The sequence below is a fragment of the Macrotis lagotis genome, chromosome X (assembly GCF_037893015.1).
Source record: "Macrotis lagotis isolate mMagLag1 chromosome X, bilby.v1.9.chrom.fasta, whole genome shotgun sequence".
In the NCBI taxonomy this organism is placed as follows: domain Eukaryota; kingdom Metazoa; phylum Chordata; class Mammalia; order Peramelemorphia; family Peramelidae; genus Macrotis; species Macrotis lagotis.
The window spans coordinates 497,123,318-497,138,018 of NC_133666.1; the positions used below are offsets into that span (position 1 = coordinate 497,123,318).

A 14,701-nucleotide genomic window follows, 5' to 3' on the forward strand; every position below is an offset into this window, starting at 1 on the left:
GACAGTGGAGAAGGTGAAGATATAGAAATGACATAAATCAATTCAATATTCGGTATTAAAAGTTTTTTTTAATACATCTGTAAATAAAAGGCAAGTTCTGTCATTCAACCAAATTTCGTTTTTTTCTTTTTTCTTTATTTTTTTTGTTTTGTTTGATTTTATTTTTTTAATTCTCATTTTGTACAAATTTTTTTTACATTAATAAAATATTCTTGTTTAAGAGTAAACAAAATACCCCACCCCCCATGAATATAGACTTGCTTGGGCGATAAAGTAAAAGGGGAGAGAAAAAAATTAAAATTAAAAAAATATATAATAGTAATAACTGTAGGTATGTCCAGGTGGCGCACTGGATGAAGCACCAGCCCTGGAGCCATGAGCACCTGAGTCCATATCCAGCCTCGTAAACCCAACAATCACCCAGCCATGTGACATGCAAACCACCCGATCCCCACTGCCCTGCAAAAACCAAAAAGAAGGGAAAAAAAGATCCAAAATAAAATAAAATAGTAATCATAGTAGGGGTGGCTGGGTGGCAGACAGAGCATTGGCCCTTGAGCCAGGAGCACCCAGGTCCAAATCTGGCCTCAGACACCCAAAGGTCACCCTGCTATGTGGCCCCAGGCAGGCCACCCAGCCCCATTTGCCCTGCACCCTCCCCCAAATAATAATAATAATAATAATAATAATAATAATAATAATAATAAATGTGCTTCAGTCTTTGTTCCAACACCAACATCTCTGTCATGGGTGGATTGCATTCTTTATGGTAAGTCCATCGCAAAAGTTGCTTCCATATTTTTCCAACGTTGCCATTGCTGATCACAACTCCCTCCTTTCTTATTTCTCCACTACCATGCACTATATTTTCTCTCTCCTTTCACTCTGACTCTGCAGTAGGATCGCTGAGTGGCGCAGCAGACAGATCCCTGGTCCTGGGGCCAAGAAGCCTTGAGCCCCCATGCCACCCCTTAGGCCCAGCATCCACCTGGCCCTATGGTCCTGGACAGGCCTTCCAATCCCAGGCCCTTGCAAGGAGTAAAAAAGAAAATGTGTTATATCTGACCACTCTCCCCCATGGTCCATCCTTTCCTCCTTTATTCACATCCCCACCCCTTCCCCCTGTCCCCTCTCTCCTTCTTACTCCAGATGTCTATACCTCATTGAGTACATATGCTGTTTCCTCTCCTAGCCATCTCTGATGAGAGCAAAGGTTCCCTCATTCCCCCCTTGCCTTCCCCCTTTCCATATCATTGCAATAGCTCATTGTAATAAAGAAAAAAACTTATTATATGAAATATCTTGGCCTATTCCCCCTCTCCTTTTTCTTTCTCTCATTATATTTCCCTTTTTTTCTATTGACTCCATTTTTACACCATATTTTATCTTCGAATTCAACTCTATTAACTGAGAAGGTTCATATGAGTATTATCAGTGTCATTTTTCTATGCAGGAATACATGCAGTTCATCATCATTAAGTCCCTCATATTTTCCTCTTCTCCTCCAATCTCCATGCTTCATCTAAGTCCTGTATCTGAAGATCAAATCTTCTGTTCAGCTCTGGCCATTCCAACAGGAACATTTGAAATTCCCCTGGTTCATTGAAAGTTCATCTTTTTCCCTGGAAGAGGACATTCAGTCTTGCTGGGTAATTCATTCTTGGCTGCATTCTAAGCTCTGTTGCCTTCCGGTATATTGTATTCCAAGCCCTACAAGCTTCCAATGAAGTTGCTGCTAAGTCCTGTGTGATCCTGACTGCAGTTCCACAATATTTGAACTGTGTCCTTCTGGCTGCTTGTAATATTTTCTCTTTGACTTGGGAGTTCTGGAACTTGGCTATAATATTCCTAGGGGTTGTTTTTTTGGAATCTCTTTCTCGGGGGGATCAGTGGATTCTCTCCATTTCTATTTTGCCCTCTGCTTCTAGAATATCAGGGCAATTTTCCTGTTGTAATTCTTTGAAAATGATGTCAAGGCTCTTTTCCTGATCATGACTTTCAGGTATTCCAATAATTTTTAAATTATCTTTCCTAAGTCTGTTTTCCATATCAGTTGTTTTTTCAATGAGATATTTCACATTTTCTTCTAATTTTTCATTTTTTTTTTGTTTTGAAGTATTGATTCCTGATTTCTGGTAAATTCATCAATCTCCCTGAATTCTATTCTTTGTCTGAAGGATTTGTTCCCCTCAGAGAGTTTTCTTATCTCTTTTTCCATCTGGCCAATTTTGCTTTTTAAGGCATCCTTCTCCTCAATAACTTTTTTTGAACTGTTTTATCCATTTGACCTAAGCTGGTTTTTAGCATGCTATTTTCTTCAGCATTTTTTTGGATTTCCTTGACTAAGCTGCTGACTTCATTTTCATGTTTTTCCTGCATCTCTCTCCTTTCTTTTCCCAGTTTTTCTTCCAACTCCCTCATTTGATTTTCAAAGTCTTTTCTGAGCTCTGTCATAGCCTGAGCCCAATTTCTGTTTTTCATGGAGTCTTTAGATGTAGGAGCTTGTGCTTCCTCCTCTTCAGAGTGAGTATTTTGATCCTTCTTGGGCTCATATGCAAAATATTTCTCAATAGTCTTCCTCTTGCTTCTCTGCTTGCTCATTTTCCCAGCCTGGGCCTGGTTTTGGGGTGCTTCCTGAGCTTTTGGGACACTCCCACAAGGGTCTCAGTGTGTGAGGCTCTGTCCTCCCTCCTGGTCTGTGAATGACCATAAGCGCCCCCTCTGCCATGGGGCCAAGGTGGGGGGGGGCCCTGCTGTTCTATGGGGGGGGGGCCTAGACTGCGATCAGGATCTGAATGTGGTCAGAGCCCCAGAGTCCTGTTCCAGGGGCAGAGGACAGAGCTTTGCAGTTTCTCTTCACTCCCCTCCCTCAGCTCAATGGGCTCATGCCCTGGGGGCTCCTGCTTACTGGCTCCGCCTGCTTCTGTTTCTGGATCTGAGCTGCATAAAGACCAAGCTGCTGGCTGTGTGCCCAGAGGGCTGGGCTCCAGGTGCTTGCTCTGGCAGAGGTCCCCCACTGTTCCCCCACTTTGTGCCCGGTGCTCCCCGGGGTGCAGCTCAGGAGGCTCCCCCGCTGCTGTGAGCTGTGACTCCCAGCGCCCTGGGGCTGCCTCCAGGAGGCTGAAGTTCTTTTGCTCTGGCGGGCCATCTGTCTGGCGGGCCACCCCTCCGACCCAGGGGAGCAGAGCCTTTCTGCTCTTTTCCAGGTTACCTTGAGTAGGAGAACTGCCTCACTGGGTCCCTTTGTGGGTTCTGTCTCTCAAAAGTTTAGTTAGAGTCCTTAGTTTCAAGCTTTATCAGAGAGTGCCTAAGACTCATCCCTTCTTGTGGCCATTTTGGCTCCGCCCCCCTCAACCAAATTTAAGAGACTATATTGATATACTAATTGAATTTGGTGAGAATATCAACACAGCTATATGAACAAAAGTTCCAGCTTTATTTAGAATCCTCAAGTTGGAAATTTGCTCACTTTGTAAAGGCATAATGAGAAAATAATCATTTTTTACTACTTTCAAGTCATAGTCTGATGCTGAAAATATGACACCTTTCTCTCATATTCTGGTTACATTTGTATCTGAAATTATATTTTCATATATACTTAACACATATAAAATGGCTTTCAGGTAGCCATCATAAAATCTTCAAGATTTCAAAAAAATATCAGTCCCAAAATAGTCATACTTTCCACACTTTCTAATATTGAAATAATACTGAATCTGGTTTTAGTGATTAACTTACTGTCAACTAAAGTATAGTATCTGGGCAGTGTCTCATATTTTCAGTGTCAAAATAATGTTATCCAGAATGTTCATTCATATAAAAGAAAAAATAAGATAAAATATACATGGAACTGGTACAATGAATATTGCATATTCAAAAGTAGAAATAAATTACCAATATCAATAGACAAAACTGTTTAACTTCCATAGTAATCAAATTTTTTTTAAAAATAAGAGAATAGGTTTTTTTTTAGGTTTTTTGCAAGGCAAATGGGGTTAAGTGGCTTGCCCAAGGCCACACAGGCCGGATTTGAACTCAGGTACTCCTGACTCCAGGGCTAGTGCTCTATCTACTGCACCACCTAGCTGCCCCAAGAGAATTGTTAATTCACCAAAACAGCAAAAGTAATCCTAATTGGTGCTGGTTAACCTAAAGATTAATGGAATCTTCTTGGAGAGCTGCCTGTAATTTGCTGTAGAACTCAAAAAACAATCATGTCTTTGCCCTAATAATTCCCTTATTGAGATAATACTGCAAAAAAAAATCTATTTAATTATCTATTTAAATTAATCTATCCCAAATTATCTATTTAAAATATTTTATCAGCATTATTTTAATTGTTGAGAAAACTGAAAATATCTCAATGTTGAGCAGTTGAGGAATGATAAGAAATCAAAACTAAAATAACATTTCTCTAAAGTTAGAAGGGTCCTCAAAGGCCATCTAATCAACCCTCTCATTTTATAGACAAGGAAACGAAGACCAGCGAAGTTAAACGATTTGTCTAAGGTCATTCATGGAATAGACATCAGAGATAGGATTTGAACCTAAGTCCCATTACTCCAAAGTCAGTGTTCTTTCCACAGTTTGCGTATTGACTGATCATATAAAACAGAAATACATTTCTCTCTCCATATACATATATAAATTTATATTAGAGGTATAGATTTTAATATATATATACATATATGTATATATACATATATATATATATATATATATATATACACATTTGAAAGGGGAATGAGGAGAAAGTAATATCTTTCTATAAAAAATTTAATTAGGGGCAGCTAGATGATGCAGTGAATAGAGCACTGGCCCTGGAGTCAAGAGTACCTGAGTTCAAATCCAGCCTCAGACACTTAATAATTACCTGGCCGTGTGGTCTTGGGCAAGCCACTTAATCCCATTGTCTCGCAAAAACTAAAAAAAATTAATTATTTGGTTTTTATTATTAATTGTTTATAGTAAAATATATTAATGTTGTAATTAAATTTTAATATAATTTATTTTTACTATTACCATTAGTATGGTATACTTTGCAAAATGTTATATGGACACACTCTTCAAATTTATTTAAATGCCTTAAAGTTTTATGAGATACTGTGATCAAAAATTTCTCCAAACATAACAAAACTAATCTTGACCTTTTTTGAAATATCTAACTTCATAGACTGTACTAGATTTTACCTGTCAAAGCATAACCACTTTAACATTTTTTGATCCTAAGTCTCTTACTCCCTCCCACCATTCCTCCACTCATTGAGAAGGAAGAAATGTGATATCATTTATACATGTGAAATCATGCAAAATATTTCCATATTAATCATATTGCAAAAAACAAACAAAAACAAAACAAGAAAAATAAAGTGAGAAAATTGTTTTTCAATCTGTACTCAGACTCCATCAGTTCTTTCTCTGGAAGTAGATAGTATTTTTCTTGATAAATCCCTTGAAATTGTCTTAGATCATTGTTTTGATCAAAATAGTCAAATCATTCACAGTTGTTCATACACAGTATTGCCAATACTGTGTAAAATATTATCCTGGTTCCTGAACTTCACTTTACATGAGTTCACAGAAATCTTTTCAGGTTTTTCCTCTAAGTTTTCCTGCTCATTATTTCTAAGAGCAGAGTAGTATTCCATCACAATCATATACCACAGCTTGCTCCTCCATTTTCTATAAATATTTTTGTACATATAGTTTATTTTTCTTTTATTTCTTTGAGACCTTGTAGTGATTTTTCTGGGCACACACAGTTTTATAGCCCTTTAGGCATAGTTCTAAATTGCTTGCCAGACTGGTTGAATAATATCAACTTCACTAGTGTTTGCATTAGTGCCCCATTTTTTCCATGTCACCTGCAAATACTGTCATTTTCCTTCTCTGACATATTTGTCAATCTCTTAGGTTTGGGATGGCACTTAAAAGTTGTTTTAATTTATGTGGTTCTGATCAAAAGTGTTTTTAGGACATTTTTATATGACTAAAGAAAGCTTTTCTTTCCATTGAGAATTACCTTTTTATATATTTTGACTTTAGAAATTGGGGAATGACTTGTATTTTTATAAATTTGCCTCAGTTCTCTATATATTTGAGAAATTAGTGAAACTTATAATTCTTGTAATTCAATGAAATCAAAGTTATCTATTTTACTATCTTTTGTTTGGTCATAAATTCTTCCCTTTTCCAGATATCTCATAGGTAAAATGTTCAGTGCTCCCCAATATGATACAATTCTTTAGCCAGTACCTGCTTTGAGAGGCTTCTCTTTAAGTTAATCTAAAATATTGACTATCATCAAGATTGGGGAAAAGTATTTTACAAGTTGATATTAATAGAAAAATGATACAAAATTTCTCTTATCAATTGATTTTCCAGGTCATTTTTTAAATGTGAAAGCTCACATATTATTTTTTTATTATTTTGACTTTGTTTTATTTTTTCTTGTTGTCTCATGGAATTGTTATCCTTCATTTTCATATTTCTACATTTTAATAAGTTTTTGTACCTCTTTTACCGTTTGACCAATAACCAATTCTGTTTTTATAAGGTGGTGATTTTTTCAGTATTATCATTTTTGTGCCTTCTTTACTAAATTGTTGACTCTATTTTCATAATTTTCTTGCATCAATATCACTTCTTTTCCCAGGTTTTTCCTCTACCTCTCTTAATTAAAAAATATATTATTAAAGCTCTTCCAGAAATTCTTGTGGGGCTTGTGTCCAATTCACATTTTTCTTTGAGGCTTTGTCTTTAGCTGTTTTGACAACAATATTTTCTTCTGAATTTGTGTCTTGGTCTTCCTTGTCAACATAGAAGTTTCTTATTTTCAGGTTCTTTTGTTCTCATTGTTTGCTTATTTTCCAACCTATTTTTTGATTTTTAACTCTATGTTAAAGTTGGGCTCTGTTTCCAGTATGGAGGGTCACTGTTTCCAACCTTCCGGGTTTTAGTGCTGCTGTTTTCAGAGCTAGGTCCAGGAATCTTCAAGTTTTTGTTACTTCCAAGTTAGTATGATTCAAGAAGTGTGGTCACTGCTCTCCTGGTCTATGCTCTGGTCTTTACCCAGGAAGAATCCCTGTTTTCCTGCAGATACAATTGCAACTGCAACTGCAAGTGTTATAGTTCCTTTTGGCCCTGGAACTTGATCCAGCTTTCCTGTAGTCATAAGCTCTAGTCCTCCTTTCTACCTTGGACCAACCTTTCTCTTTGTGAGTGACCACAAGTACTCTTCTCTGTCCTGGAACTACAACCAGGGCCCCTCTTCCCCTGCAGACACAAGCACTAATGCTTCCCTTTGCCCAAAATTGTTATCTGGAATTGCTCATGGGTAATGTATCAGGTTGATGACCCCAATGCAAGCACAAGATTTCCTGCAATCTCTTTTTGACAATTGTCTAACACACTATCTCTGGGCTGAGATCCCCTGAAGATATTGCTGTTGCTGTCATAGCTGCCTCCAAAGTCTGCTGGTGGCAATGCTGCTGTTGGACTGTGTTCTTAGGTGAACCTCCCCTTACCCCACCGCCACCCCAAGTCCAGTGTCACAGACCTCTCTTGACTACCTCTTGAATTATCTGGAGATTGGGAAAATGTCTTACCCTAACCTTTTGTTGACTCCTCTTTCTTGACCTTGAAGAGATTTCCAGTCAACTATTCCAGTCATTCTTTCCATATGGAAGGAGAAGAAAGGATTTATGCTTGAGTAGACTTCTGCTCTGTTTTCTACTTCATTCCTACCATGCTGCAAGGAAAAGATAGGTGGAACCTGGGAGCTAGTCTACCTATAGGCTATTGATGCTTGTAGCTCTTGCTCCTACCATTGAACTGGAACATGGTGATGGAAGAGCTAGATAGATCCTAGACAGCTGTAATAGCTTCAACTTGAGACTGTGCCAAGATGTTGGAGTGTGGGGCAAACTAGTACCCAGAAGTAAATAGGGAGCCAGACTGAACTGAACTGGCAGCTACCCCAAGCCATGGATGAAAATCATGTCACCCAGGATGAATTTCAGTGTTTTTCCACACTCCTGTCACATATAGATGAGAAAATTAAGCCTAGGTCATTGAAGTGCACAGCTAACTAACTGGAGAAACTAAATTTAGCTTGCTTCTCTCAATAATTCTACTTTCTGCTATATCACTGATAAATTAAAGATTCATTATCATTCCATGTATTTGTATCCTGAACATCACACCCCGATACTGGACAGCTAATAGGGGCTTAATAAATGTTGATTGATTATCTTCTAGATACTGTTGGGAATAAAAATAGAAAAGAAAAAATTTCTCAGGGAAATTTTAGGTCCTATTTTAAACTTCTCATTTTCCTAGTTTTTTTTTTTCATTTGAGTGAAAGAAAAAATATGTAGGACTAGTAGCAGCTTGCACCATGGCCCCTCCTCCCAGATGAGCTGAGTAGATATTGCCCACATACTATTTGAAGTTAATTTAAGCTGAGTGTTACATAAAAGTTCTCATTTTAGGGGTTGAGTTGAGTTGATTAGGTTTTTTTGCTTCCCAATATAATCCATAGAAAAGAGCATTTCAAGTTAGATTTTCTTTTGACCAGGAAAACTAAAATTCCAAGTTGTTTGTTTTTCTTTTTCCACTAGAATCTGAATGAAAAGTTTCTCTATGAACCTTAGTGAACAAAAATTTTCTGGGAGAATAAACTTCAGTTTTCAGCCAGGATTGAAATATGCCTTGCAAATTGCTACAGGGCTATGTTCCCATGGAGTATCAGAGTATGCAGTGTGTTTATATTTATTTAAGCAGGAAAAAGACATCTATCATGCTTTTAATATGGCGGGCAGCTTATGTTAGCAAATTTACACACACACACACACACACACACATGCACACACGCACACACAAACACACACATTCTTGAAACTTTTTATGGAAACTTAAAATCCAAAGACTTCTAGAAAATAATGAAGCAAAATAAATCTATCTTTGATTTAATTAGATAAGGAGGAAAGCTGCAAGAGTTTGGGAAAGGGTCTCTGATATAATCACACAGTTTATCTAGTTATCCCTTACAAAGGTTTATAATCTATTTAGTCCATGGGGTCAAAGGAAACACAATCTCTGCATTTTTTTATGACCTAGCACAGCTTCCTAACAGTTTGATTCCTCTAGCAATAAAATGAAGAAAAGAACTTGCATGAGCTGCTGGTCCATGATGAATTCATTCTCTGTAAGAGATAAACGCACTATAACTTTTCTTACATTCTGTCTCATTCTCTCCAACTGAAATGGATAGATGAAGTCGCATTGTTTTACCCCAGTTCTCTCTCTGTAGGTGAGTAAAGGAAAGTTCTTAGCAAGGAATAAAGGTGGGGGGATAATTTGTGAAAGATTTGGAACAGAAGATAGAGGAGGCGTTCCTTAGTGATGAAGATGAAACATTTTATAAAATTTCAAGATGTCACAAAATTGAATAAAATGCTTAATTATCCTTTTTTGTGATATGGGAATATGAATCAAAATTTTTATGACTCATCCTTGTGATATTTTCCTTATTATATAGCCTTGGGAAAATGAGTGTTCTTGATAACCGAGGACTGTAACATGGTCTGTGACATCTAAATTCTAGTGCTAATTTCCCCTGAACTTCATAGTTCTTTTTATTTATTCTAGCACCTCAGTTTCTTTACTTCTCATCTACCCAGCTGGCAGTCACATGCTGAGCGTTTAATAAGCAACTTGCTCCCTAGTGTGTAAAACATTACTGAGAGTAAGTTAAGTGCATGGAGAAGCACAGTAATGTTTAAAGGGCACTTGGGTACTATTTGTTGCATTACTAGGTGGCACAAATGTATTAATGCTACCATGCATTAAAGGGGACTCTAGGGATAGAAAAATTTACTGACTATTTAAACCACAAATGAGACTCTCTAGAAGTCTGACAGGCACAAGATTCATAGAAGGTTATACATGAATTTTTTAATACTTTATTCTCCTATCCACCCAGTCTTCTTCATATTCAGCTTTAATTGTTTCCCAATGCTGATATTTGTGAAGCTATACCTATCAAACTACTACTAAGTTCAGATTCCATATTTGAATCATTTTCAATCTGGGAATAAATCAAGAATTTGTGTTCACCTTAGTGTAGATTTTGGAAATGATTTTAATTTGGGATCTCTGAATTTGGCAGGTACTAGATTAATCCCAGACTTGCAAACTGATCCTCAAGTTCCTCTCAAGTTCCTAATGTCTTAGGGATGATCTGGCATCTGTTTAGACTTCCATCTTCAGGACTATTTTGTATCAGCATAACTGCTACCCCCTACAGTCATTGGGTCTATATCCTAGGAGGATGGATAAGGACAGTGGATAAAAAAAAGTCAAGGTTACTCCATAGTATTCAATCCTTCATGATTAATGAGGTCCTCAAAACTTTAAAATAACTTTCATATTAGAAGCTCATCAAGGGTATGCTTATATTCTTCAGTAATTACTGAGAGTACTAAATTTGCATTCTATCAGCTGGTTCCTGAGACAACTCAGACAAAAGTTAAAAATCCCCAACATTATTGCTATTGGAAAACATGCTAAAGTTTGGTTTAAAAAAAGTTAATAGGAGTAAAAGGGATTTCTGCTGTTTTCAGAATTGTTTTCTGAAAAAAGTTCTTTCTCAAGATTTGAACATTTTTTGGTACAGTTGGCAAAAATTTATATTGCAAAACTGGCTTCAGTTTGTGGGTATATTAATTTTTTGCTAACATCAATTGAGTTAAATGACATCTTACTGACTCTTGCAAGTAAAAGTCATGAGCAAACCATTGATTTATTACCACATTTAGAACAAGAAACTAAGATAAATGCAAAATGACTTTTTTGACATAATTTTATCAAGAAACAGTGGAGAGCAACACAGATATAGACATATTATTAGCCAAACTCCTGAAATATATTTCATGTGGTACTGTAGTTATATCCTTAAGTCTAGAAAAAAGCTATATTTTTAGATCCAATATAAGTACTTTTTAAATAAGTTTTAACGAGAATTACAAATGGTAAGACTCACCTGAACAGACACATTCAAAATTCCCAATACTTCAAATCCAACAGAAAATAAAGAAGTCTAAGCCAGAAATTTCTGATCAACACCTCATTTTAACCTCAAACCCATATGAGTAACATGTGATAAAAGCTAGCAGTAATTAAAGTAAGCTGAACTAAATGAAGATAGATACCCTCATATACTACTGGCTGTGCTATAACTTGGTTCACCCATACTAGGGGGGAAAAAATCTAGAATTATGCAAGAAATATGAGTCAAGTGTTTTTGCCCTTTGATCCAGTGAAACCACTCCTGGGTTTTTACACCAAGGAAGTTGAAGAGACAAGGAAAAGTCCCATGTATATAAAAATATTAATAGCACCATTTTTTTTGGTTGTAGCTAGAAACTGGAAATAGAGAGGGTGACTAGTGATTGGGAAAAGCTGAATGAATTATGGTATTTGAATAAAATGAATATGGGATATTATTGTACTATAAGAACTAACAAATATGAAGAATTTAGAGAAATTTGAAAAGATCTTTATGAACTAATACAGAATAAGGAAAAATGAGTCAAGAAAACAATATAAACAATAATAAGATAAAGGAAAAGAACACTAAAGGAAATCAGAACAATGTATTGACCAATATTGATTCCAGAGGAATGATTAGAAAATGATTACAGGTAAAAGTTTGTACATTATCACTGTATTAGTTGGTTTTACATAATTGTGCTTTTTTAATTGCAAGAAAAGGGCTTATGGGAAGGGAAGGAAAGGAGGATATAGGAAAATGACCACATAAAAAGGAAAGGAAGAAGGAAAATGGAGAAAAAAAATGAGTCATGCAGTAGAACTACGAAAAATTGACTAAAATGATACTTTTAACAGTAAAATTGGCTAAATAGAAAAAGACTCTGTTCTTTTAAAAATAAAGAGTGGATAGAACATTGGCCCCAGAGTCTGAAGGACCTGAGTTTAAATTGGACCTCAGATATTTAAAAAAATTACCTAGGACCTCAGATATTTAAAAAAATTACCTAGGGGCAACTAAGTGGTAGAGTGAATAGAGCATTGAGTCCTGGAGTCAGGAGGACCTGAGTTCAAATCTAAACTCAGACACATAACTACCTAGCTCTGTGACCTTGGGCAAGTCACTTAACCCCATTGCCTTGTAAAAAAAAAGACAAAATTGAAAATTAAAAAAAGAAATATTCACTCCCAATTGGGTTTAGAAATTTATCATCCCCTACAAGGAAGTAGGAAGGAAAGAGGGGAAAGGACTAAAGGAGGCAGGCAGTCCTCCAAAACAAAACAATGGTGAGGAAAGATAAAGGAAAAGCAGGAAGAAAAGTATACATAGGGGAAGATAGGATGGAATGAAATGAAAAGGTTTTGCACAAATAAAACTAATGCAACTAAGATTAGAGGAATGCATAAACAATGTTCACAGTTGGGCAATTCTGATAAAGGACTCATTTCTAAAATATATGGAGAATTTTTAAGAATACAAGTCATTTTAGAAAGGAAAATGATCAGTGCTGGACGGGACATGGGAAAACTGGGACACTAATGCATTGTTGGTGGATTTGCAGACTGATCCAACCTTTTTGTAATTTGGAATTATGCCCAAAGGGCATAATTCCCCTTCCCTCTCTCCCCTCCAGGGCCAGAAGTCTGGCCTAGTGCCCTCTTCCCCTCCCTGTCCTGTCCCTCTCCCCATCCCTGTCCTCGCCCCGGGCCGCCTTCGGGGCCTCACACAATGGCTCTGAAGAGAATCCACAAGGAACTGAATGACCTGGCACGTGACTGACCCCCAGCTCAGTGTTCAGCAGGTCCTGTTGGAGATGACATGTTCCGTTGGCAAGCTACAATAATGGGGACAAATGATAGTCCCTATCAGGGTGGAGTATTTTTCTTGACAATTCATTTCCCAACAGATTATCCCTTCAAACCACCTAAGGTTGCATTTCCAAGAATTTACCATCCAAATATTAACAGTAATGGCAGCATTTGTCTTGATATTCTACTGTCACAGTGGTCACCAGCACTATTTCAAAAGTACTCTTGTCCATCTGTTCTCTGTTGTGTGATCCCAATCCAGATGATCCTTTAGTGCCTGAGATTGCACAGATCTACAAAATGGATAGAGAAAATTACAACAGAATAGCTTGGGAATGGACTCAGAAGTATGCGATGTAATTAAAGAAATTATTGGATAACCTCTACAAATAAAGATAGGGGAACTCTGAAAGAGAAAGTCCTTTTGATTTCCATTTGACTGCTTTCTATGAGCCCACACCTCATCTTCCCCTGTGCACATGTTTACCTGATACAGCAGTGCTACGTGTTGTACATACTTGGAACAACAAAATAGAAATACTGTATTTCCTGTACCAACATTGACTCCTAGCAAAGAAGTATGTGTGTGTGAAAAGCCAGTTCTTCAGTCATAACCTAGTTGTGAGACTAAAAGCTTTCCTTATTGACTTAATTGAATAAACAATGCAAGGGCAGGGGTGGGTGTTGTATGGTTTGGGGTGGGGGAGGACAGTTACACTGACCTGTGGGAGAATTTTTTATAAAGTGGAATCCTTTTAAATTCATAACAGTTATGAAAAGTGAGGTGAAGAACATCAAGCTGTTTATGTATTCATATTATTCTGAAGGACCTACATCTTAGGTAAATGTTTCAACCAACAAGATTAAACTGTACCCACATCCTGTCTTTTAAGGTCTAAGTTTAACTGGTCAACATTTAAATGGATTGGAGCTATTAGTACATAAAGTGATGGGTGGTTTTTTTTTTTCCAGCTCTTCTCCATCACCCCTCTTCCCTCCCAATAACTTTTTTGGTTTGTATGTGGTTTCTCAGTTAATACATAGCTAATAGCTCTTAATTTTTCTTATGTTTTTTAACTGCTTAGGTCTATCTGGATGTAAGGGTAAAAATTCATTTGACAGAAATACTTGTGTATATTTAAATACCCAATTGCTCCTCTGGAGCTTGTACGTTCAAGAATGATTAATCTGTGTAATAAACTGATTACTACAGTCATTATATAAAAAAATTTGCATACCCTTTGATCCAGCAATTCCACTGGATCTGTATCCTGAAAAGATCATGAAAAAGGGTAAAAAAAATCCCTCATGTACAAAAATATTCACAGTAGCTCTTTTGGTAGTGGCAAAGAATTGGAAACTAAAGGCATACACATCAACTGGGGAGTGACTGAACAAATTGTGTTATATTTATGTGATAGAATACTATTGTTCTATCAGAAATCATGAGGGATGGGATTTCAGAAAAGCCTAAAAAGACTTCCATGAATTGATTCTGAGTAAGATGAGCAGAATCAGAAGAACATTATACACACTAACAACATGGACTTGTTCATTTCAGCTGTACAATAATTTTAAAAGACTTGTGATGGAAAATACCATTCATATTCAGAGAAGGAGCTATGGAGTTTAAATGAAGACCAAAGCTAATTATTATCTTCAATTTGGGGGAGGTTTTTTTGCAAGGCAAATGGGGTTAAGTGGCTTGCTCAAGGCCACACAGCTAGGTAATTATTAAGTGTCTGAGATCAGATTTGAACCCAGGTACTCCTGACTCCAGGGTCTGTACTTTATCTACTGCGCCACCTAGCCACCCCAATTATCTTCAATTTTTAAAAGT

The 14,701-nt window shown here is 36.8% G+C and overlaps 1 pseudogene; it reads left to right on the top strand.

The window, feature by feature from the left end:
* The first annotated feature begins 12,781 nt into the window (after window positions 1-12,781).
* LOC141499746 (ubiquitin-conjugating enzyme E2 D2 pseudogene) lies at window positions 12,782-13,426 on the top strand (annotated as a pseudogene).
* The last annotated feature ends 1,275 nt before the right edge of the window (window positions 13,427-14,701 follow it).